The sequence below is a fragment of the Rhipicephalus microplus genome, chromosome 5 (genome assembly GCF_043290135.1).
Source record: "Rhipicephalus microplus isolate Deutch F79 chromosome 5, USDA_Rmic, whole genome shotgun sequence".
NCBI classification, from domain to species: Eukaryota; Metazoa; Arthropoda; class Arachnida; order Ixodida; family Ixodidae; genus Rhipicephalus; species Rhipicephalus microplus.
The window spans coordinates 54,929,255-54,955,754 of record NC_134704.1 but is presented as its reverse complement, the minus strand read 5'-3'; the positions used below and the strand labels follow the sequence as shown (position 1 = coordinate 54,955,754).

Below are 26,500 nucleotides of genomic sequence, written 5' to 3'. Positions count from 1 at the left end.
CGCAGACTTGAAGGCAAGGTAACCGTTTCATGGAGTCCGTGTTGTTCGCATGCTTACAAGGATCATGTTTGTTTCGCCCTCCGTAATCCTTGGCAACTTAAGGGAAATGCTCTTTTTATGGGAGGGGGGGGGGGATAGCCTAACTAGTTAATTATAGCTTGCAGGCTGAACGTACCAACCCGTGACCCCCGAAACACCTGCGTATACATAGATGTATACTTACTTGCGTATGCGGGACACGTGGTACGTTCCGGTTGGAGCCTCACTGGATAGCGTACGCACTCACGAGCTCATATTACGTGCAAAGTAAGCAGCAATCAGTGTCGTGGATGTGGATACCGTAATTTCTATTACCAAATGCGCAAATCCGCAAGGGCGCAGGGGCACCGCATCTTTCCCGCCAAGTGTAACATGATAGAGTGTTTTTCAACGGTGAGATCACGTGTGACCCTCGAAGCATCACAGCGCGAAAAGTGTTGAGGCGTTGATGCCTCTATTTATTAGGGTCGTTCACATTATGTTGATGATGATAATTTCTGCGGTTTTTGTGCGTCAGAACCACGCCATAATTACGAGCCGTGACGCAGTAGGGAAGTACGGGTGAATTTTCAACAACCATATATAGGTTATTTAATGTAACATACGTTTAAAATGCATAGATATTTCTTTCATTACATTGCCGTTGAAATGCAACTGCCATGGCCGGAAGTCGAACCCTCACCCTTGAGATTAGCAGAGATATGCCTTTTAACTGCTAAGCTTTGTTAGTAATGATAATTACTTGCTGCTGAAATAGTATGGCCTTCAATGAAGTTTAGATCAGAAAAAAAATGTATTAGTATACTTTCGAAGATATCGGCTCGTGTTGGCTCTTACGTTTTCAACGTGTTCTGTTTGAAATTATGTGGTTATGACTTCACTATTACTGCGATAATTCGTGCCGTTTATATAGAAGGGGTAGCATAGCAGTATTAGCATGTGTAGCGAACACATATGGAAACAATCTGTTCCACGATAAATTGTAAATAAGAAATACGTTATTGGTCCGCTATAGATAGCCACCAACGCTTCAGCGTTTTACGCCAAACTATACACGCAGCACTAAAACTAGTCATCAAAACCAGGTATGCACATGAGACCACCAAAGCGATGACGTCAAAACATTGGTTCCATTTCATATATTGCTTTATACAACAAATCCTGCATTAATTTCAAGTTCACCGTCAACTGGTGAACTTTGTTTCAAATAACGATGGTCAATTTGTGTCTGTTATGAATTCGTACGTGCAATCAGCTCAATTTACTTCAAGTATCGCATTCACAGACTTGGGACTTGTTTATCGGACAATACAGAAATAGTGACGGTCAAATACACGGGTAACACGCAAAAATGACAAGAAAAGAGAAGAAATGAGCATGCATGCGACTGTGAATGGTCGGGTCTCAGAAGTTTTACTTATGTTACGCATATTACCCACATGCTCATACACAGTGGCGATATGGAAACAGCCGACGTTTGGCAAAGCTTATCAAGAAGGACTAGGCATTTTCCTGAATGCCAAACTAAGCTTTTCTAACATATACTGATCGTTTCATTATGTTTCATCCTTCCGTGTTCGCTACTGACGCTATACAAACTCACCGTGTCCCTATAACAAAGACAAACCCCGCCTCTTCCTCATCGTCCGGCATGCAATAGCAAACCTTCTTTCATGCAACTCGATATCTTCCGAGACGAGTCGAGCTATTACAATACAATACCCGCGAGCCCATAAGAAAAACGCTTCGTACGTAGCGAGACGGAGAGGGCATTTAGCTTTCACAAACTCATTGCTATCGCCTCCACGCGCTCATAAGCCGGCGATGAAGAGGTAATCGTTCCAGCTGATTAATGGACGGCCGTCGACTCGTGCAGCTTTATGGGAAAGCTGCCCGTCCACGCACGCACATACACACAGAGCAGCGGCCGGTGCCTTTATGTGGGCTGATGTATACTGCACGTCTCCCTTTTCTTTATCTCTCTCTCTCTCTCTCTCTCTCTCTCTTCTGTATTCGTGTATCTCACCGGGCGTTCGCAATAGAGACGCCGCTGTTGTTCTGTGACTTATGTGCGCGTGTTTATAGGTGTACAAGGCGGGGAACGCTCTTCGGGCGAGACTGACGAAGGTTCGCGTCGTGTGGGGCAACAGAGGTCCGATATATGAACGCTGCATGGAGAGACCGCAACGTTATAAAAGAGAATTGGCAATGAAAAGACCGCGAGTAACATTGTACATAAGAGAGGAGACCGTTATCGGAATACGGTGGCAATTTGCCTGCGAAGATTGCGGCTGCCCCACCGTATACAGCGGTCCTCTAAGACATGGTCTTTTATAGTTGAGTTATTTCTTCTCTGAATTGAAACCACATGAGAGGTTGTGTTTTGGAGTGAATTATGGTGCCCCACCGTATACAGCGGTCCTTGAGGACATGATCTTTTGTAGTTGAGTTATTTCTTCTCTGAATTAAAACCACATGAGAGGTTGTGTTTTGGAGTGAATTATGGTTCTGTTCTTTTCTGTTATGTTCCGTTCTTTTCTGTCGTAACTGTCTTGCTGTGGAGACGCTGATGTTCATATCACCTCGGCTACTTCATATGGATAAGTTCTGCAGCGAAAGCCTGCGATATTGTGTGTGTGTGTGTGTGTGTGTGTGTGTGTGTGTGTGTGTGTGTGTGTGTGTGTGTGTGTGTGTGTTTTAGCTCACTGTTCACATTCGGTAAAATATAGTTATGAGGTCAAAATGCATCAGCAAGCGAACACGCATGTCCTGTATAGTCAAAGCCAACTGCACGTCGCCAATAAGTTGCCTCAGATTACCGTAAATAATGGGTAGTTCCGGATTTATTATATAGCTTGTAGTTAAACTGTCTTGATCATGAAGAGTGTGCGGTACCATTAGAGGCGCCGCCAGACTAGGGTAAGGGCTTCCACTCTTCCCTCCCAACACTCGGAGTTTTTCCAGTTTGCATCTGTATATCCCACACGCACATTTGCTAACAACCACACGCCAATACATGTGAACTGGTCATTCCCTCCCCTTTGCCCTCTCTCACGTAATTAAATCTTCATTCCGCCCCTGCATGCATGCCTTTGAAAGCATCATGAATTAATATTTGACTGCGTCATTAACTCAAGGACGTATGCAACGGTACTTTCTCATATAGCGCAATTAAGTTAGAAGATGAGGATAATCAAGTCTTAAGAGCGAAATGCTTGAGTTCATCATCTTCAACGTCGTCACGTGAAACTATTAAGGCTAGAAATTTCAGTGAACACACCGATATGTCCTTACAATATAATTACCTATATAGTGTTTATGCGCACGTTATCAGCGGCTGAACTATAAGCAGACGCGCACTATTATCTAGGAGCTGACAGCACACGATTACCTGGCGACAACATCTCTTCAAGAAATACTGATAAATATAAAATGGAAATGCCGCAGCAATTGTTTCGAGCTCTCCGGGAATACATACTAAAAGCGTGCCCACGTTTCCGAGAAACCACAGCATGCATTAACATCACCGTGGTTTTGAGCTCATGCAGTTAGAATGAGGGCACAAGAATAGTTGCGATTCTCACTCTTATACTTACAGTTTCATAAAAGCGTGGCAGCTTGGGCCAGTTGGTATGACATGACGATATAGTTATAGCACGACAGCAGAACGACGACACAGGGACTTGTCCTTCGTGTCCTTCTTGTCTCTTTGTCGTCGTTCTGTTCTCGCGCTATAACTATCGTCATTACAGTTTCACGTTGCAAAAAAAAAAAACAAATTCGGTTTTGTATAGCGAATGCGTGACGCGTCACCGCGGCAGGCATTGCCATTATACACACGGCGAGATTTCTTCCTGAACAAATAAACCCTCTCCTGCGGAGAGGATCGCATAGCGAATACGATGCCGGTCGGAGATATCCCTCTTAATTGTGGCCGCGACGCGATCTTAATCGTCACCCTGGAGCACCGTGCCAAGTGAATGCCGGAAGCATGCTGCAGGCACGGCAGGGCTCTCGCCGTCTTTCTCTGCTGCGTATACATCGAGCATTCTATCGCTACCTAGCACTCATCGGGACGTCACTAATCGCGAGCGTTTTGCGTTTTCCTTGGCAGGCTCTCAAATATGGACACTTAATTGTATGAAATTGGTCCCCCCTCCCCCATCTGAAATGTAAAAACGTGTTGTTGGCGCTTCTCAGACGTGCGTCGCGAGGATATGCGACTTTTGTCATCGATGGAAATCGCATTGCCGAGGAGGCTTTGAGGAAGGGAGGCCCAAGCATATAGCGGTAATTGCGCCTGGCTGTGTACGTTTTGGCAGGGCTGGATCACCGACAAGTACGCAGATGTCGCATGTCGTCGTGGTGGACAGGTTAACGTTTATAGGAGCTCCTTCGGAACCTCGCGATGTCCATCCGGCTTCAGTCCAACCGGGCGCCATGCGAAATCGAAGCACAGCTAGGTGCAAAATATCTGTGCGCAAAACCGTCTACAAAGCGTACATAATGCGCATAAGACTTGATACAATAAATGTACAGACGGCTCCACTGTTAAAGAAAACACCTGTGTGAGGAGAATGTTTACATTTCAGTATCTTACGGAATCATGTCGGCTTAGATATGCATAACACTACTGGTGGTTAAAAGTTCCGACTCCTCTTGACAGACAATTGACTTGAATGAAGATTGTTTCTTAATCCACTTGCTCTTAGAGGGCCAGAAATATCGGTGGTGTGCATTCGAGTGTTCCCTTTACCAGTGGACCATACTGTATACATAGCGCCGTAAAAAGCACCCATCAATCAATGCATATGACGTAATGTTTACGAGAAATAACTAAAAGGTTGTTAACCATAAGAAATAGAAGGCCACTATTTATTATAAAATGCACACTGCCTCTTGTAATCATGAGTATTCATTTCGTAGATTTGCATGAATTGTTTTCTCTGCAAGACAAATGAAGTCTGTTTTGTCGTCATTGTTATTGTATGTCTAAAATTAAAATGTTCTGTTGAAATGTTATTGGCGTCTGTGACAACAAACTTTCTTAACATTGATTTGATTGATATGTGGGGTTTAACGTTCCAAACCCACCATATGATTATGAGAGACGCCGTAGTGGAAAGCTCCGGAAATTTCGACCACCTGGGGTTCTTTAACGTGCGTCCAAATCTGAGCACACAGGCCTACAGCATTTCCGCCTCCATCGGAAATGCAGCCGCCGCAGCTGGGATTCGATCCCGCGACCTGCGGGTGCAGCAGCCGAGTGCCTTGGCCAGACCACCGCGGCGGGGCAATTTTTTCTAAACAAGGCTTTTTGGTAGCCACAGGAATCTCACCATCTTCTTGCCGTACACGCGTAAGTGACCGAATCGAGCAACTAAACGTTTTCAGATCGTACAATAAACACGGAACGGTGAAAGGTAGGGTATTTCCATTATCGCTAAAAGACCTTAGTTAACGTTTGTTTAGAGCGCCTGTAAAGACGGAGGACGACGTTGGACACAAGGTCTAACTTCGAACAAGCGTTTGCGTTGAAACGGGGCCACTAACATACATACACTGACACTGGCGGTATATCGTAACAAGTCTATATTTCAAATTAGCACTCGCATTTTGTCCCTGCCAGGTACGGCTGACATGACATGTGATGTCAGCACGACCTGATGTGGACCTTCCTGCATTGTAAGTATTGTAAGTTCTTCCGCTATGGTTCCACATCGAAGTTGTAACGGATAGCATGTAAAGTTTATATGCGTCGTTTGTGTATACGTTGCAAGAAATGTCTATTTGTAGAACTTTTATGTTCCGAGAATTAACTTCTCGTGTCTTCGTTTGTTCCTTACAATGAACTGTTATAGCCTCCGCCTACGCTGATTGTCCCATGACATAGACCGAAAGAAATTATGCATTAGTCAGGTCCCTTTCTCACCCTTTGTCATTCATCCTTTTTGGTCACTTTCAATATATGTAACTACTGTATAATGGGGGTTATTACATTTTATATGCCATACATGTGCTTCTAATCTAATGTGCATGCTATTTTGTCTTATCCTCTCTATTGTGCGATTACCTACAATCATGTAACGCATTCGGTTTTGTTTTCTGCTTGCCAGGCTCTGCCACTCAAGCTTCCAATTGGCCTTGGCAGGCCTAGCCAAGTTTACAGCTTTTTTCAAGAACTAAGAGGTATTATTATTATTATTATTATTATTATTATTATTATTATTATTATTATTATTATTATTATTATACGTGTTTCTGTTAGCATGCATTCTTGAAACTCACTCTGAATCAATTGAAGTAGTGCATAAAGTACCTGGTACAACAAGAAAACTACACCTAGTTTAAAGTTACTTGGCTATAGCTGGTTCATTACTCAGGACCCATACATAGATGAGAGGGTACAATGACTCTAACACTCTGTGCGTTTGTGTTTAGAAGGCTGTACGGTCTAACTAAACCGATCCTGCCTTGGAACCTTTTTTCATCACGTTTATGAAAACACGGCAAGGTGAACAGACACCGATTCTTCTGGGGTTTGTTTGTTACCTTGTAGGTCAACTAGTAATGTATGTAGGGTGTGTATTTAGAATTCAATGCGAAAGCGCAGAGTTCGGTTCATGCATATTATAGGCTAAGATAGGCTAGGGATTCATATGATTTTTTTACACTATCATATTGTGCATGCAAACTATTTCATGTCTATAAAATTCAATCAATAAAATTCAAATACTGCACCAGTGCTTTGAAACTTGTCACCAGGGAGAGAATTCCCAATGCTGTTGTTTTGAACGAAGAGCATTTTCTCATTATACGTTGTCATATGTAAATCCATGGAGATTTTGTAACCTCGTGGATAATTGTATATAAGTGCGCATCTTATATGTACTATTCGTGTGTCTATTGATGTCGCTGGTTATACTGTAATTACCGCTCTGCGGCACAACGAGACGATGAGCCAGGTGCCGCCTTGTAGCGATGTCACTATATAATAACACGCTAATATCCATAGATCTCCTTCCATGGATGTCTTCCTTTTTGAAGCTGCATATGCGTTTTAACGGTAAAAATTATAGGTATACGGCACGAATTGCTTTTCCAAGAAAAAAAAAAGACGTGTTAGGCTAACGTGTTTATCCTGTGTATATCTGAGCGCGCGCGCTGCAAATCAGCGTAGATTTACTGCAAGGATCTGCCATTGTTAGGCAGTCATGAACACTCCGCCTTTGGCAGATGACGTTCTGGGTGTACGATTTGGAGAGGTTTGCTTACAGACGGCTTGTGGGCTTATCCTGTTGGCACTAACCTAAAAGACGGCAATGATTTTGTGTACAACATGCACATTATGTGTCCTCAATCGCACGAAAAAAAAAAGAAGTTTATGGCAAGAAAAAGCACATTGCCGTGTTATAGAAGCCTCGTTTTTTTGTTTTTGTTTTTGCAGACCTGCGGCTGATGGTATACGGCTGATGAGGCGTTTCTTGAAGTTATTCGTCCATGAGAAATGCTGCGCGTAGTCGAAATAACATTTACGTCAATTCTTGCCTGCTATCTTAGGTGTTTTCCGATTTAATCGGCGCTATGTATACGTTGATAATTCCATAAGGTTAAAAAAACATGAGAACTGGTTACGGTGTAAACAAATGATAATCCAGGTTCGCTATTTACCTGTCTTGATTTCACCTGTATTGTGCGCCAAATTTTGCCTCGCGTAATGTTCAGTATGTTCGATAGAGTCTGTTGATGGATTGACATCTAAATATCTCCAGTAATCTCTGATATTGTAATTTACTGAAATTCTGCGTGGTTTAATAAGAGTAATGGCAACGGACACCACACAGCTCACATTTAAACATATTTGTTCAAAAGCATTTCGTGGCTTTCAACTACGCGATGATAGAACGTCAGTACAACGTTCATAACGATGTTGAATTTAGATTCATATATCGAATCGCGGTATAATATCTACGAGCTTGACTCGTAAACTTTAGCAAAATATACTCATGTTATATGCAGGATATACGAATAAGCACCGCGTATTATTGGATGATGTTGGGCTGTGATCGCTCGGCAGTGCAAGGAATGACCGTGGCTCCACTGATTGTGGGGCATGCATTGTTAATCGACCCCAAGCAGTGATATTCAGACCAAAAAGTGACTAGTGACGCTGAAGTTTAGTCATCAGTAAGTATCAGTGGTAAAGCGTAGCCACATTTCAATGCGAAGGCATTATATACGTTCATCAAAGGGCAAAAATAGCCCAAGGAAGCAACCGCAGATCTGTGAAGGTGCTATAGTATCCCTAGACATTTATATGGGGCGTTTTACTACTCTGTCACGTGGGGCTCGTGTCTGATATTAATAGTATTTGGGGCTTAACGTCCCAAAACCACGATATGATTATGAGAGACGCCGTATAGTGGAGGGCTCCGGAAATTTCCACCACCTGGGGGTTCTTTGACGTGCACACAAATCTAAACAGGCCTCCATGGAAAATGCAGCTCCTGCAGCCGGGAGTCGACCCCGCGACATTAGGGTTAATTAGCAGTAGAGGGCCATGGCCACTGTTACGGGGCGGGGCGTCTCCCTGAATAATAGTTACACGTATACGACATATTAAAATAGTGATTTTCAATGTCAATCTTTCGTTGTTACCGGAATTATGCAAGCCGGCCGATCTTTCACGAATGTTCGCGCGTTTGTTCAGAAACCAGTTGTCAAAAAGCGCGACATGACGTCGGGAGCGCATTATAAGTACAAACGAGGCTGCCAGTTCTCGGAACCAGAAATTTATAATAATAACATGCTGTCATTATGCGAAGCGTATAGTGCCTCAATTGCCTTGATCTGTTACGCAAGTTATCACACCTTATCGTGTGTGGGAGCACGTAGGCTACGTGACGTGTGAGAGAATCCGGAATATGAAGCGGCTCAATGATAAGAAATTGATGAGCGGCACTGATAAGAACGAAGGAGTCGCTATATAGAGCTTGATGGGTGTAGCCATGTATAGTAACAACTCCAATTTGATCTCTTGTGAACAGGTGCGTTAAACTGAACTGACCACGAATTGTATGTATATATATATATATATATATATATATATATATATATATATATATATATATATATATATATATATATATATATATATATATATATATATATATATATATATATATATATATATATATAGTGCGATTTTTTTTCTCGTTTGTACAACAACCTCTATACAGATAATACAAAAGTACACTGACAGCGCAGTATACAGGAGAAGTTTGATGATAATCAGGGCTGCTATTTTGCAGCGAAGCATCATGATCCATTCGATGATATCATACGCTACTCACGGCCATCAATAACATGGACGAACCATTGTTTTGACCACCGGCTGCAGGCGCAAAGAGCACGAAAATGCATTGGTATCGAAGCGGTTACCGCTACGAAATTCTCGTCTCAAGACGGCAGTGCTGCTACACAAACGTCGAGGAACGGTATACGTGAATCAGTCAGACGGGGGCATTGTACTAGAACCAAAGCTTTCTGAAAGTTTCAATACCAAGTGTGGAACCGTTATCGCATATCAATCGTATATCGCTGCTCCCGGGGGCTATAGATCAGAGATAAGGCCCAACCGCATGAACTTTGCGTCTACCAATGTCCATCTGGTATGTCTTCCTTTGAAGGTGTTGTCAGGGACTGCATGAATTTGGAAGTTTACTATGGCTGAGCGCTGCACGTCAGACGTGACAATACATGCAAGCCCTGCCTCCTGATTATGTGGTAACCTTGAATGCAATTAGCAAGACGCACTGGTTTTCTTGAAGTCACTGCGCCTAACCTTGTCGAGGCTGGCTTAATCTTCCTATCTTTCTTTCTATCCAATACCTTCTGACACAAAATGAAAGAATTGATGCGATTCTATGAGCAACAATCGAAAGCTATACGACACCGAATGTCGCATCAAAATGCTTCACGCGTTCAGGGCTCAAAGCCCCCCAAAAATGGAGGCTCACTCTTTTTTTTTTCCGTCACGTAAGAAATCGCGAAACAAAAATAACGCAAACGAAAAATGTTCACCCCGACACTAACAACCTGTGACACAGCGCGAGCCTATACACCTGCCAAGACGCGTCATAAACTAGGAAGTGTGGCAGCTTGGGCTATAGTTGGTATGGCATCACTATAGTTATAGCGCGAGAACAAAACGACGACACAGAGACAAGTTTCGTCTGTTCATTGAGCTGTGCGCGAGAAAGCTCACCTGAGACTTGAGGGCGCAGCTGAGGTTATCCTCATAGTAGCCGTGGTGCGGCGCCAGCCATGCCGGCAGGCAGGAGCGACCGGCGGCGAGCGACGTCGAGCGTGCGCTCCCGCCGCCCACCACGGAGCACGCCGTGCTCGCACCGTTCACGCACCTCTGACGCGCACACCGTAGCCGCCGACCAGTAGCCGCGGCTACAACAACACTCCCGTACTTGGAAGCACGCACCGACTACACCAGGAGGCAAGACGGGCTGTGCGCGTGTGCAGCGAGTGACTGGTCTGGCTTGGCGGTGGAGTAGTCGTACCCGGCCACAAGGAGAAAACAGAAGCGAAACGAGGAAACCTTTGTCTCGACAGCGATGCAACGACTCGCGCACAAACTCGGTCGACAACTGCGGTCGGAGTGCGAAGCGAGCGGGACACGAGGAAAAATGTGAAGCACTGTTTGTTGCTCAGCCAGGAACACACCGGAAAAAGCAAAACACGTCGCCCGCGCACTGCCACAACCCGCGTTACCGAGCGCTCCGAACCGCACTGGCTGGGTCACGCGCCACGCCGCGCGAGGCCGGCCTTCTTTCCACCTACGTCACGAAACGGGGCGGAGACGAGGTTTTGAGAGACGCCTTCGTGGGAAGCGCGAAGGGAGGAGTCTCAGCTTCTGGCACGCTTTGGCGCCGTCGACCAATCGCAGCCGCGTTTCGGGTCCGGCGCTTCGATTGGACGGAAGTAGAGTTGAAAGAGAGAGGGTGTTGATTTAGAGAGGAAGACATGATTTTTTTTTCTCTCTCTCTTTGATTGACGGATGGGGATGCTGAGAGAAGGACTGCAAAGAGGGAGCACCCCCTGTTGTCGTTTGGAGTGTGCAGATGGGGCTGGCTTTTGAACGGCAGTTCTTTTTCATATTTTATTCCTTTGTACTTCTACTGCGAGGAGCTCGGTAAAGGAGGAGGGGGGTTGCAAATGAATTGGCATCCAGAGTTGCCGGCCGTCAGACAAATTGACTGTTCACTTTCTGTTTTATACTATTTTCTGTGGCAAGGGCTTTGAAGACGGCGCTTGCGATATTTTGTTGTTCAGGGTTCAGTCTGCTCTTCTCCACACGTGACACATGCCTTGCACAATCCGTTTCCAACTGTGTGAGTGAGAACACTAAGGACGAGCACGAAAGGATGAAGAGAGTAGTTGTGACTAGACGAGTAACGCCCGTGATGCGCCATGTGGCTAATTTGAAGTTCTCGCGCGGACGCTTTTGTCGTCTCACGTTAGGTGGCGTTTGCGCGCTTGAACGGTAAACCATAGAAGGAAACTTTTTTATTTTCACGCCTCAGCGTAATCATACAAACAACACAGAAAGTGCCTAAACAAGACAAAAGAACAGATATTACTTAAAAAGTTCTCTATCTCTCTCTCTTTTTTTTTTCTGACCAAAGCTCATTTTGTGTTTCCTGGCCATTTAGAGGTTTCGCGCTACATTAGTAATAGTAACGACAAAAAGAAACTGCTGAATTGGGCCTGAAACAAACGTAACACAATACATATATATAAATCAAGTTACCAGTGAGATGCAATGTTGCCAACTCTCGTTTTTGTGAACCACCTCGCCACAGCCAAGTGTACGCAAGCAGCAGCGATAAATCACGATCTCTGTGTTCACCCGCAAGCGTGCTTCTCCGCACAAGTGGCCAGCATTGCAAAAAAGCAAGACCTTCAGGAGCAGTTTTGATAAATGGCGTTCCTGGCGAATTTAACATTGTGTTGCGTGATAGTCGCTGTAATTTCATCGAGTTAGCAGTTCGCTGAAGTAAATACGAGTGCTCCTTTTCGGTATATATTCAATGGGTCATCGAAGCTGATGAAGCAGTAGGTAAAAAATACAGCGTAAGAACATGCATATCCTGCGCATTGCGAAATTGCCATCTTCGTTTCGACAGAGCCGCCGTCAATTAAAATAGCATAAAGAGGGACTTGTCGGCACCGTTCACAATTAGCCGTAAAGTGACACATGCACAACCCAGCCTGGTACGTGCTTACGCGTGCGTTTCTTCTTCATATTGCGTTGTGCCTTTCACTGTACAGCACATTGAGCCTGCACTAAATGTTCTGATGATAATAATACCGTGATCATAATATCGACGTACTTTACGGCGATTTTACCCATACTTCGTCACGCGATGCACGGCTTGTTCATCGTTACCCCTATCTTGCAATGCTTACTGAAACTATTTCTCTGTCCAAAAGATACGACCATAAAATGCCACTTTAACGGTATATATGCTTTTTTTTAACGTTCAATGACTTGCCTCGGGAATCTTTACGTCATGTTCATCATCGATATGCACAACGGTACTTTTAAGCCACCCACTCAGTCGTCCAAATTTTTATATAAATGGCGTCGATCTTACGTAAGATGGCGCAGCTCGCTCAAGAAAGGGCAACTTGGACAGAATACAGGGTGATAATGGTGTTGATAGTCGTAAGAGAAGCCCGAATAACTGAGCTGTAGTTTCGATTTTAGGTGTTGCGGGCAAGAACAACCTTCTTAAACTGAACGATAAGGGTAAACAAAATGCTGGGCGTGACACCTTCCGTGTACTCGGTACAACAAGCATGGCCCTTTGAAGGTACGACCCAAGTTCGTGAAACAGGCGAATTATTGTTGAGTGATGAGTCACTAGTCATCGTGCTATTGCCATCGAGCGTAACGGTACTCAAGCTTCAAACCTTCTTCTGTGTGTTAATGCGATGTGCTCAATGTTCGTTGAAGGAATAAAACCCTCCGAAACGTATCATTGATGCCACATTGCTGCTACATTGGTGTAGCTGTTAAACAAGCTTGCACAGGATAAGCATCACTATCTAATACTCTCGCTAACTATTTGGCAGGCGTGCACTCTGTTAGTTGGTCAGAGTGGTTGCCTGCGAATAGATAGCTCTAATGATCAGAGTAGACCAACTAGTCTGATTATTATCGCTGCCTCTATAGACCGAAGGGCTTTATATGTACCAACTATGTTGGCACACTACGTTGGCTCTACGTCCTAAATATCGCACTATGACCCTACGTCCACCATGTCCTAGTATGGCCCACATATCTCACTATGTCCCACTGTGGTCCAATGTCCCACATGTCTCACTATGGCCATATGTCACACATGTTCCGCTATGTCTGCCATGTCCGACACGTCCAACTATATGTAGACCAACATTATTGGTCAAAGTGGACGTTGTCTAAATATGTCTGCCAATATGCTTCGGAAGCGTCGCTAGAGTGTTTCTAAAATGAGAGGTACTTTTTGAACGCACACTGTTGGTACACATTGCATGAATAATCACGCAACGGCCGCAAAAATTGCCACGTGTGGTCCGGTTTGCGTTGGAGTTTGCGCTCAGCGCTGTTTACTGCACCATCCTATCAGGCTAAATGGGCAAATCAACAACACAACAACTAGTTGCTTATTTTAATAGGGGGCTCCACAGGGCGCTCCTTTAAGAACTCGTAAGTTGCTAGTTACTGCATAACAACTGGTTGCTTCCTCAACAGGAGGTCAGAAGAGAGCTTATCAATACGCACGAGTCACTATCAGTTTGCCTGCGACTCATTTTACGAGGCGAGCGTTTGTATGCGTTTATTCACTCGGATAGAGAAAAAACGGCGGCAACGGAAGCGCGCTCCTTTTTTGAGGCAACGGAGAGGCGTAAATATCGCCGTTGCGGTCCCAATTAAGATATGAGAGATTAGCGACGAGATAAGAGGGTGCATCGGCGGGCCGGCGCCGTCATCTTGCGAAAAGTGGAAGCCGGCGGAACGAGAGCGAAAGCCTGGCGGCCGATCGATGATGCAACGCAGTGTCGCCATCTCTCGGCGTTCTGGCAAGACTGCACGCGGCCGCCGTTCGCCCGTTGGCTCCACCGGTTCCCTCCCGCCTTTGGGAGCGTGTGTTGTGGAGATCGCGCGGACCGTGGGGTGACCACCCATCCTAGTCGTTTAAAGGGTGCGTCCCCCACCCTCAATCATATTAGAGAGAAATAGGAGGGGGGCAATACTTTTTTTGCAGACTAGTTGGTTCATACTTGAAAAAATTGACTTGCTGCACAAACTTGAAGGAAAACAAGGGAGACAGGAAAGCGCTCTTTCCTGTCTTCCTTGTTTTTCTTCGAGTTTGTGCAGCAATTCAATTTTTCTAGGAGGGGGGGTCAACGACAACAACCAAGATTCGTAAGTCGAGACGTTTAACACTGAAGGATGGTTGGTAGAACGTACAATGATGACCCCCATGCCTTTACCCAATCACGTCATTCCTGTCATTGTTTAAAGGGCTGGCTTTCCGCAGATTTTTTATGCTAATAATAGTGGCCTAAAGACCTTGATGCTGCGTGCGAAAAGTTGCATGCGAAGAGCTGTTTGCTTCCCACCTGTCAGAGCGCGGCCATGACAGCTCACCATATCAATCTTCGACGCTCGCCAATTTCACCACACTCGTATCTCACTACGACTGCTTTTACGCAAGGAGGGATGCGGTGAAGGTTTGGGGTCCAAGTTTGACGCAATGCTTAGTGGGTCGGGTCCGGCAGATCGGACACCTGTCGCAGTGAAGAGGAGGATACACCCATGCGCTGAGTTGGCTATCTTGCACGCGATGGAGTGTTTGCCGAAAGAAAAAGGGCGGGAAAAGCGGCATAGAAGGTGAGAGCAAAGGTCTCTTCACTTCTGAAGGCCCAGTGCATGGTTGAATCCTCCTCTCCGCTGCGACTATCTTTCATGTTGTCTTATGCTGAACTCCTCGTGCCTTTCATATCACTATTGATCACTCCAGGGAGCGCCCAGGCACGTGCAGGTGGTTAAACCGCGCAGCGTCAATGTGCGGCCCTGCTGTTTGTCACCGGGTTAACCACGGTGGTTGACGAAATTATCTCCGAATTCACCAAACCGGCAGCCTCATATGCCCCATCAAACGCGATATTTGACCGTTGGCGTCTCACGCCTCATCGGCGTGGAGGATGAGTAATGCATAAAAGCGTCACGTTATGACGTCTTCACGAAAACGTGGAAATCGCCCATATTTGTGACATCGTTATGATGTCATTATGAAGTCACTGTAACGTCACGTGGCGGGACGTCACATGACGAAGTCGTCGCAAGACATTGCAGCTTGGTCGACGGTGGCCCGATAACGCGTATGCAATGGTAAACCACGTGACGTGCTGGAGGCAGTGCAAACCATAGAGTTTCCCACAATACTTACTAGAGGGAACTCTGGCGCTAGTTTCTATTGGAGCTGCAATGCACGACGCTTCAGCGAGCATGAGAATGATGGATAGTACACACATTTGTCTAATATTCATACTTCTGGCCTGCCTTTGGCTCCGTTTGTGTTCGTGTGGCTTGGAGCTGTTTTCTTACGAAACAAGTATTAGCAATGTTCAGCAGTTGCGCTTCACCATTTTATTTTTTTAGACTTACTTTTCAAATTGGCTCACGAAGTTCAAAAGCATTTAATCTTTCTTTCAAAACAAAACCGAAACGCAGCAATAAACGAAGCCGCAAGTACGATTCACCACCCGCAAGTACGAAGACTAGGCAAACGTGTGTACTACCCATCATTCCCATGGTCGCTGAACGGTCGCAGCGCCAGAGTGCCCTCTAGTTAATATTGAGAAACTCTATGGTGCAAACGACGCTATGTGCAAAAGGCTTCCGAAAGACGGAGCACCAGGATCAGGGGTACATCGACTGAGAAGATGGCTTTCGCCGCAACCGCTGTCAATTTAGTATACAGGGGTAGCAGAAGGACTTGCATGCCCGCAACGCCGATATATATGGAACCGAGTATTGACTTTTCAAACGCGTACTTTCCGGTGTGCTTCGTGTTTATTCTTGCAGTCGGGCATACTAACCTAGAGGAAAAAATGGGAGAGTGAAGAGGTACAGCCAGGTTCAACCACACAAGCGTCAGGTTTTCTACCCTGCACAGGGGAGAGAATGTTAGCAGACAGGAAGGTGGCAACGTCTCTTCTGCATTTGCACGAGGCAACTTGAAGGCTAAAGCCATCATGTTTTCTTTTTTCTTTCTTCTCAGTCGATTGTATTGGCCCCTTCCCGGAAGCCCTCTGCACTCAACGTGGTTTTCTTGCAAGGCCTCCGTGATCGCATGCAGTGGAAGCTTTTAGTACCTCATGTGGTTTTGCAGCGCCTCTGGGATCGGTTCGATGATGTCACGCAATCACGTTACCACGTGGCATTACGAATCTTGGGGACTTGCGACGTCATCGTGACGTGATAGGGCGACATAATCATGTAATTGTTTTTTGCATTATTCGCGTTGACACAGCCGATGCGGACCCATATGGTCGCCTTTCAAGTTTAACGAGGCATCTGAGGCAATCGCCTTGGTAAGACGCAGCAAGTTCAAATGCGTACTTAACCCCACCTAGCCGTAAACAATAGCAAGAAATGACTTATACCCTTAATAGCTCTTAAATCACTCTTACACAAGGCGCAATAAGGGTCCCTACAGGAAAGTTAACCACGCCAGGTATATACTATTGCAAACAATGACGACTGCGCAGCGATCTTAAATCTTGCCTACCCTAAGCACTCGTCTGCCACGCGTTAGTAGAGATTCCCACAAACGATACGACGCGAAGACGTATTATACATAAACTATAAATCAATCAAGCTGTGCGGTGCCGCTCACTGCAAAGCTGGACACTAATGACGCTATACAAAGGCGAGATAAGAACGTCTCGAGTGAGGCGTGAACAGCTGCACGTCTCCGCCGATCAGCCGTCGCGATATCCCGCGAGACAAACGCACCGTGGTATCGCATATACGCTACAGCCCATATCTGATATCGGACGACGTCGCTTAGACACACCACTCCGCACCTCCGCGATTCATGGGATCACCTGAGGACGCTGATAACGGAATCGCCGTATAAAAGACGTGAGCTGCAGCCAGCTTTGGAGCCTGGAAACAGAAGGTCTATTACAGTTCTTATCAGGAGGAAATAGGTGCGGGGAGCACGCGAGTGCTGATATGTTGCCGTCAAAACAGAAACATCGCGTGAGCGTCAGCTGTTCCGAAGACTTCCGCGTGGTTATATAGACTGTAGAATGTATACACTGAAAGCGTGTACACAGATTTCGGCTCGCTTCTTGTTCTACTTAGAACTCCGCTCTATACATGACTCGGTTTATATATCATGGGAAAGCAACAAAATAAAAAAACAAAACCAAAACGGGAACGAAAGACGAAGAGCGTGGTCTTTTATATATATATATACGCAGCTCTGAAACAACTGCGCGAACGCTTGACCGAATAAACCCACGCGAGCGCGTGACAATGGCGCGTTTAGTGCGTCGTGATGTGGGTGCGTTTACATTAAGTGGCGTGACTGCCATAAGTTTCAGCGGTGGGCAGTGTCAGTACGCGTATTTTTACGAGTATAGACGCTCTGCACGCACGAATTTCAAGCGCCGCCCTTTTGCGCTCGTCGCGTGCAGCTACGGTGTGTATCGTATACTCTGGGCACACCGATACATTTCTTTCTTTCTTTCTTTCTTTCTTTCTTTCTTTCTTTCTTTCTTTCTTTCTTTCTTTCTTTCTTTCTTTCTTTCTTTCTTTCTTTCTTTCTTTCTTTCTTTCTTTCTTTCCTTCTTTCTTTCTTTCTTTCTTTCTTTCTTTCTTTACACGAGCTCTTCCCACGCACATTGACGCATGCGGAAGAAAGGCGTGCCTTAAGTAAATACCGAGCAATTACCACGCGTTCTTATAGAAGAAAACCCGCGCTACGCGAGCGTCTATATGCGGAAGGCTTCCCCGAGCTGCTATAGCAAGTATCGGTCGCGACGGCACGGTTTTCCCCGGCAGCGCAAAAAAAAAAAAAGAAAAAAAAAAGAAAAGGTAGAAACGCGACCGAAGTGGGAGCGTGGCTAACGCACTGCCTGGCGTCACGCCAAGACGCTTCGAAAACGCGTCTGGGTGCACACGGCGACGCCTGTGCGGCCGAGTCACGTGGGGAACCGTAAGTGTACATAAAGCCGATCGTTATTGTGAAGGGAAAAAATTCTCGGTATTACATGAATGATGCTTCCTATAGTTTATCATTGCCGCTTGTTGCGGCGTTACAGCGTGCCGCAATTTCATTCCGCCGTAAAGGCATATACTTACATATATACACACATCTGCTCCATTAGCCTTGGCTTTCAGGCAATGTGATGTATTGCCAATTTAATTTTCAACTTGCATATACATCAAGGTATGGAAGTTAACGTATAGTATTCTCGTCCAAAGTGGGCACTTTGGACGATGACGTATGATGACGTAGCCGTCGCTCAACGCAGTCGTATCTGATACCCAGTTCTCTGCGGCGAGGGATAGGGTTATAGTGTGTGAATGAATACAATTGAATCGGAGACACTCTCAATTATGAGCCCCGGACGCTGTCGTTGTTATCTTTGTTGCGGCAAGTCAAATCGGTCTAGCTATTTTGCGCTCATGTCGCGCTCTGAATCGCGTGGGCATATGTTCGAATTTGTGGCGCATGTTAATGCAACTAGAAGGACTTCTAATACATGTCTATCCTTTACATGTCAACTTGCTTTAGCCACTTGTCTGATCGATAGATAGATAGATAGATAGATAGATAGATAGATAGATACCCGGTAAAAAATAATTGAAATATGCCAGCGATACCCGGTAAAAATAATTGAATAATGGCAGTCGCACGCACCCAGTCGGGCAGGTCGGCGCCAAAAGTGTTGCCAGCAAGCACACATAACGGTCTCCCAAACTCGGACAGTGCATCGACACTGCACCACCCGCAGCCATTTTCCTGCGCGGCCACCGCGCCAAATTATCACCCCTGCCGGCATGCCCACTCGCTCTCCCACCCAGCCCGATCAGGCGCTACGCGTGCCAAGAAAATATAAGAAAAAAAAAAGGCGCTCATGCCCCGCAGGGGTGACCTTCTTCACCGCGCGCACTCACACCGTTTCGTGCTCGGGCGGGAAAGAGAGGGAGACAGAAAAGGCTTAGCTTGAACGCCGCGGCACAATTTGCCAGCCAAGGCCTCGTGCGTTTTTTCGGCCAGCGAACGAACAAGCCTGCATCGTGCATGGTCCGCCGTGACCTTATAGTCGACTTCTCTGCATGTGTTACTATGCGCGCGCGTACAAGAGTGCACTGCGAAAAGCGCAAATTTCTCACCGGTGCCGATAAAGTGCCGAAGGCTGAACATGACGCAATCTGCTTCCATTCACCGACTCTGCCCTGCGATCCGCGCGCCGAGGCGAACGGGTTAATCTGAGCTCTCAGCTGTGCGGAAAGCAGGCTATAGCTGACGCGGATGCTGTATGTAGAGATAGCTCTGTTAGCAGTGTCTTAACTTTGTAGCTTGCTTAACTTCCACTCGTTAGAACACTCCACTTCCGCTGAGTTAAATTATTTGATAAGGTTATTTGGGACAACCAATACAAAGACCGAGACCAGTTGATGGCGGCTAGGCTGTTCAGAAACACTGGCTTGTATGTCAACTGCTATACCGGCAGTGGTAACAACAGCGGCCATTGAGCTACGGAGTGTAAGGTAAATCTTAACAATAACAGAATCAGAAATTTTAGTACTTCCAAAATTTCAAACTATTCCACTTAAGTATACAGAATGAGGTCCCGGAGGCGGATACCAAATTGTCAATAATAATAATAATAATAATAATAATAATAATAATAATAATAATAATAATAATAATAATAATAATAATAATAATAATAATAATAATAATAATAAAATTACTACCAGAAGTCGTAATGTTCAACACTGAAGGATCGCTGGCAGAACGTACTTTAATGAAACACTGTAATACATATGGCAACAAAAGTTGCCGTCTTATTGATTGCAATCGACGAAGTCAATCGAGTTATCCATGTATGACAACCAGAAGTTCAGATTTAAACTATAAACTTCTAGTCAATGCGTCCATGGTTAACCGTTTTTTGAGGGGCACCTTGCGGACTGACTTTGGCCTTTTGTGTATATTTCAACATTTATTTTATAAGTTATGATGATTAGTACACAAGCCTGCCTATAGTATTCGTGCTTGTGCACTTCAAACGTACTTGTGGCTTTGTTTACTGCTGTGCTTTCGTTTTGTCTCGAATGAAAGACAGTACCGTTGAAGCTTAGTAAGCACATTAAGATTAGTGAGCCTAAAAAAAAAAGTCAAAGTGGTTGAGCGTAACTGCTGAAACTTTGCTGAAGTTCGTCTTGCAGCATAGCGTATTCAGGCTATACGCCAAGCCAAACAGAGCCGAAAGAATAAAGTTTGGACAAGTCTGTGTACTACCCATCATTCCTGCCCCGCCACGGTGGTCTAGTGGCTAAGGTGCTCGGCTGCTGACCCGCAGGTCACGGGATCGAATCCCGGCTGCGGCGGCTGCATTTCCGATGGAGGCGGAAATGTTGTAGGCCCGTCTGCTCAGATTTGGGCACACGTTAAAGAACCTAAGGTGGTTGAAATTTCCGGAGCCCTCCACTACGGCGTCTCTCATAATCATATGGTGGTTTTGGGACGTTAAACGCCATATATCAATCAATCAATCAATCAATCAACCCATTATTCCGATGTTGGCTGAAGCGCCATGCGTTGCAGCTCCCATAGACACTAGCGCCAGAGTTCCCTCTAGGGGATTCATAGAAAAGTCTATGCAAATGGGTCACATCTGTGTCAGAATGCCACTGTGCTATCCTGCGCATGGAACGGACAACCACGTTTTCAGCAACAGTATATACGTAAAAGTTCTTTGGAATACAGACATAATATAATATCGGGGGGACTTTTTCCGTCTCAAATTGAATACAAAATACAAACCGCAGGCATTGGACGGGTTCTAAAGCTTGGCCTAAATAACGCCCGTTCAGCGAAACGAGGTTATTGGCTTATTCTGAATGAAAAATGGAGAATCGGCGAGGCCGGCACCGGAACGAAATTCGGGCGGGTTTGCCCCGCTGGCGGAAATGAACCACGAAATGAATGCCGCGAGGAAAGTTGATGCTTCTCGGAGGAGAAAGCGGCAATGTCCCCGAGTGAGAAATCGTTCAATGGCTGTTAACGCGCATATGTGTGTCGCAGGTGCGCATTCCTGCAAAACACGTGCTCCTCTAGGCGGAAGTATGGTTAGTTCGTTATGGCGTCCGCACGACAATTTTTTATAGAAGTTGCTCTGTGTTTGTTATCTCATTGTTCAGTTCTTCTTTTTTTTTCATTTTTACAGTGAATTAGTTGCGACAATACTGATTGTTGGCCTAGTTGGTACTTGCTTACTGACATGCTTTGGCCGCAAATAACACACACACACAAAGTAAAGAAACACTTAACGACAAGCACAAGCAAACGCCGCTTGTGCTTGTCGTTGAGTGTTTGTGTGTGTGTTATTTGCGGCCAAAGCATATGCCAGTAAGAATTTGTTGCCTTCGACATTTCTTGCACGGGGCACGAAGAATGATATCTCCACGTTTGTCGGATTTGGAGTTGGCTGTCGGAAGTTTCATTTGATTATTTTAATAGCAGATTGGGGAAAGGGTTATACGAAGGTATATTTCACGGAATTCACGTTTGCCAAGTGATTAATTTGATGTTGATAAAGTCTGAGGTAGAAAGACAGACAAGACACACATATAAGCGATTCATATTACGAGCAATGCACCCATAAGATATCTTATACATTGCGAAGTAGCGCTCTTAGTCTTAACAGGGACAAATGGGAAAAGATGGACCCAGCACTCGCAACAATATTGATTTCAAAAAGAAAAAAAACTTCATATTTGCACCCCCCCCCCCCCAACGACAGAGAAATGAAATAACAGTTGATGAAAACTTCTATAATAGCATATTTCACACATTCAACGATAGGATAATCGCAGCACGTGTAGAAGTCAAATTAACAGTCCGCGCATTCTTATCCAGGAAACAAATTTTTCGCGCACACTCGAGCAATAAAAACGAAGCACGTGTCACCAACTGGCCCAGCTTTCAACTTCATTGACTCATAAGACAACTATGTAACCCTCGCAGCAAGAATTGTTGCCACTGGCGTGAAGGAAACACGCGTTACTTGCAACGGGAATTTACAAGAAACGTTGTGGCGCCATCTCTGTTCTGGAATCAGGGTTAAAGTATACGTTTTTTTTTTTTTTTTTCACGCTGCCGACTTTCTTTTAACCTTCTCTGCCAGGACTGACCCGCCTCGCTGGCGAGATGCACGCTTTTCGCCGCCTTGCCGGCGCCACTAACTTTGAAATCCGTTGAACCATTTCGAGTCGAAATTTGCGAAGCGTGCGCTGCAGACATCTCTGTTCGTCGGCTTCTATAGGTGTTCGCTCGCGCTGCGCTCTGGTCCGCCACGACGTTTCACGACCCTAGCTGATCGTTCTTCGTGCTTTCTTGCTGAGATACTTGCAGACGAATTCCCGGAAGGTGATACCGCCTCTCCCCCTCCCCCATGGAAAAAAAAATGAATCTATAAGCGTGCTCTTAGGGTCGTAATTCTCATTGCGTCGATTCGAAATCACGTCCATACCGATTAGCTTTTTTTTTTTTTTGCAATTGGGACACAGGTAATGTTTCCGAAAATCGTTCGCTTGAGAAGCGCACAATACTGCGTTTACCTCGTTGTGCAAACAAGCTGTGAACGTAAGGTACATGCGACGTATGTATAGTTACTCGTTTATAACTGTCATGGAGCCGCGTGCTTGAATGTGCGCATTTGTGCCCGGCTAATTCTTCGTCATCACTTACAACAGCTTTGCTGACACACTATAGGCAGCCACGTGTGAATAGTTGTACTGGTCTGAGACGAAAAAGAGAGTTGGCGCACGAGTCGGCGGTGCTCTTTTGTTTGAGCGATTACTTTTCTTCGGGGTGGAAGCATTCTTAAACTATTCCGGAAGGCCACAGCTGATCGGTGTGTTCAGAGGAAAACCGAATAATTTCAAGGACATATATTGGATGCATGCATCTTAGATGTCTTATGTTCGTTTTTTCCGCATTTTTCATATCACTAATTATACGAAAACCAACGTTTTTGAAACTTGAAAATGAAGTCGGTAAAGTGCAGCGAATCCACTCAAACCTCATTATAAGAAAGTTGCATCGTAAGCAAAAATAGGTTCGTTATATTAAAAAAATCGTTATAAAGGTATGCTCGAAAGCTGCACCTATAGCAAGATAATTTTTCGTTTACTTCGGCATACCCGACATTTCCTAATATGCATGTTTTCTATAGCGAGGTTTGGGTGTATTATTTGTGCTATATTTTGAGTCAGTTATGACATATTCACATTTTTTTATTACTATATGTTTAAGTGTTTCCAGCGCTTTCATTTTCTTTTTGCCATTTGATGAATATTCACGTTTGTTTGTTCTCATGATGGTGTCATGAAACCCCAATTTTGTGCAAAACCACGCGCGTACATCAGAAGGTCTTTTGCGCTTTAGTCAGTGTAAAGATTGTTTTCGTTTTAATATGTACCCCACTGTTCTGTTTTACGTCACTGCTCTAGAAGTTCTTAGCTTTGCTGGGAAAGTTCGTGTTGTTCAGTGATCATGAACATGTGTATGTTAAACTCCCCTGCCTGTATCGCTCCACGTACGATGAAAATATTGATTTTCTGAAACGAGGACAATATAAAACAAGGCCAAAGTCGTTCTGTGTTGGGTGCAATTCATTCTCCTCTTTTCCAGCACCTGCTGCAGGGCTGCAGTGTTCACTGAATTCATGTTTGCGAAATGCGTGGATTCAAACGCGACAAAAAAAAAAAAAAACGGCGCAGTACGAGCGAGCACGTTCATTAAAAAAAAAAAAAAACGCCTCACACGCGTGGCAATAAAAAAAAAAGCGGAAGGAGGGGAGGGGGGAGAAAAGGCACGGCTTGTGTTATTTTTCCCATGACGACACACACCTTGTGGTGCGCTGCCATCATGGCAGCCACCATTTGCACCACTTGTACCTCATCTCCACCACAAGGAACGTAGCTGAAGGAACATTTGTTGCTGCCAGCGCTGATGTTGCGTCAACGTCCTAGATACTTTCTCATTCTCCCTGCTGCGGCAACGTTTAAACATTCGGCGCTGTTCGGGTGTTTAAAAGAAATGTATGACTATACTACGAAGTGCTCTACTATGAGAAAGCATTGAGCTGTGTGTATCTTTAGAGAAACGCCAGGCCTGCGTGGTATAGGCGCAGCACATGTAGTCACAGCGAAAGCTAAAAGAGCGGTCTTTCAGAGCCTTTTCAAAACACTCATTGGGTAACTACTGCAAGCACACTTGCTTGGTACCCACTAGGGCTTTAATAATAAACTTTTGACTAGTAGGCCGGGATTCGGTATGCTATTTTTCGTCATTCTTCTGAGAAGCCTGGTATCCGCTAAACACTTGCTAGGAATTTTGTGCCGATTGTCCATGCAGTGGCTGACGACGATGAGGAATTATGGCTGAAGGGGGTATGCGCCAAAGTTAATAGGGGAACAAGAACAAGCTTTTGTAAGGGGTTGGAGCATTGGATGACCAACTCGTTACGCTAGTCACACTGTGCGACGGTTTGTTGTTATTTCGCTGTTGTAAAACGCTTTACAAGTCGTATTAACGCGATTGCTTTCCCGACATCAAGCACTAAGGCAAGTTTGAGAACGAGTCACAAGCACCGGTGTAGCCCAGTGGTAGAATAATGGGCTGGAAACCCAGCGGACCCGGTTTCAAGTCCCACTCTGCCATTGGCCATGCCTGCCTAAGGCAAGTTTGCCAACAAGTTACAAGCGCCGGCATAACTTAGTGGTAGAATATTGGGCTGGCACTCAACGGACCCGGGTTCAAGCCCCACTGTTTCATTGGTGCTAATTTTATTTTCTAATTTCGCACGATGTGGTTACGGACACCGGCGACGGCGGCGGACAACAAGAATGGCGCGTGACCCGAAAAGTTATCTCATAAAAGCTTTCGCTGTAAAAACTGTCCAACAATTTAGAGTATAATGTACGCTTGAAAAAAGTGGTTTTACGGTTAAGAGCACTTAGTACTCTACTACGGGAGAGCTGAAAGCTGTCTTAGTTAAGGCCCTGTTGGCAAAAATGTGTGTACAAAAATTGGCAGATCCCACGTACAGTGGGAATCAATGATATGCGAAGCACGAATGAGAAATGTTGATATGTAAAATCAGCACAACGTTACGAGGTGGATGATGCCGTACATGACTTACGTGTCATGATTATCATGTTTGAATGTGTAGTGTGCCTTCGTCATCTATTCACCCCACGTGATATCAAATTTAGTAAACGTGGAGCTAGCGAAACGGCCGCGAGCACTCTATGAACGTGGTATGTTGTCATGTTCTTACATGACACGCATATCAGGATTATCATGTTTGCACCAGTCATATATTTCGTCGTCCATTGACGTCACGTAACACCTAATTTGGTATACGTGGAGCTAGCAAAACGGCCACGAGCACATCATGAAGGGCCCAATATACTCCAGTGTAGCATTGACGCGCGCGCACGCTGGGCACAGTGACGCTACGTAAGCAAAACGCGAGCAAGTATAGTCTGACGCCAGGCGCGACCAGCGTCCGTCGGCGCGGCCCGACGGCAACCGGAGCGAAATGCGACATGCTGCATTTCGCGCCGATGCGTTTCCCAGACAACACTGCGTCTCCCTCTTTTCGTGACGGAGGGATGCCAGGCGCGCCGAAACGCGCATGCGTCAAAGGAGCGCAGCGCGGCGCGCGCCCGCCAGGATATGGCAGGACCGGCACCTGCAGCGCGGCAACGCCGGCGTGACGCGACAAAACGATCGCCGTTGCGTACGCGCGCCGTGTCACGTCGAAGTGTATTGGCGCCTTCACTGTTGCATGGAGTCCATGTTCTCAACTGACTCGCGTCTCATAATTATGTTTGCACGATGCAGTATCACACCTTCGTCATCCATTCACGTCCCCTAATACTAAATTTGGTATATTGGACGCTAGCGAAACGGCCGCTAGCGCCTACTTAGCGAGGCATGAGGTCATGTTCTTACATGACATGCATGTCATGCTTTTCATTTTAGAGTCTGTCGCGTGTGTTCGCCATGCAATCATGTCATACCATACCAGTTTTGCAACATGCCATGTCAACGAAACCACCGCAACAGCTGCAGGA

The 26,500-nt window shown here is 45.5% G+C and overlaps 1 protein-coding gene across 5 annotated transcripts in view; it reads right to left on the bottom strand.

Annotated features, from left to right (window-relative positions):
* LOC119174527 (endothelial transcription factor GATA-2) overlaps positions 1-26,500 on the bottom strand; it is a 306,263-nt gene that overhangs the window by 93,033 nt on the left and 186,730 nt on the right. For 3 of the 5 annotated variants that reach the window (XM_037425471.2, XM_037425473.2, XM_075895497.1), the window contains exon 1: positions 10,307-10,854. The exons of the other annotated variants lie outside the window; for them this stretch is intronic. The gene's annotated coding sequence lies outside the window, so the exon portion shown is untranslated. Of the gene's footprint in view, positions 1-10,306; positions 10,855-26,500 lie in introns of those variants that run through there. 5 annotated transcript variants of the gene reach the window in all.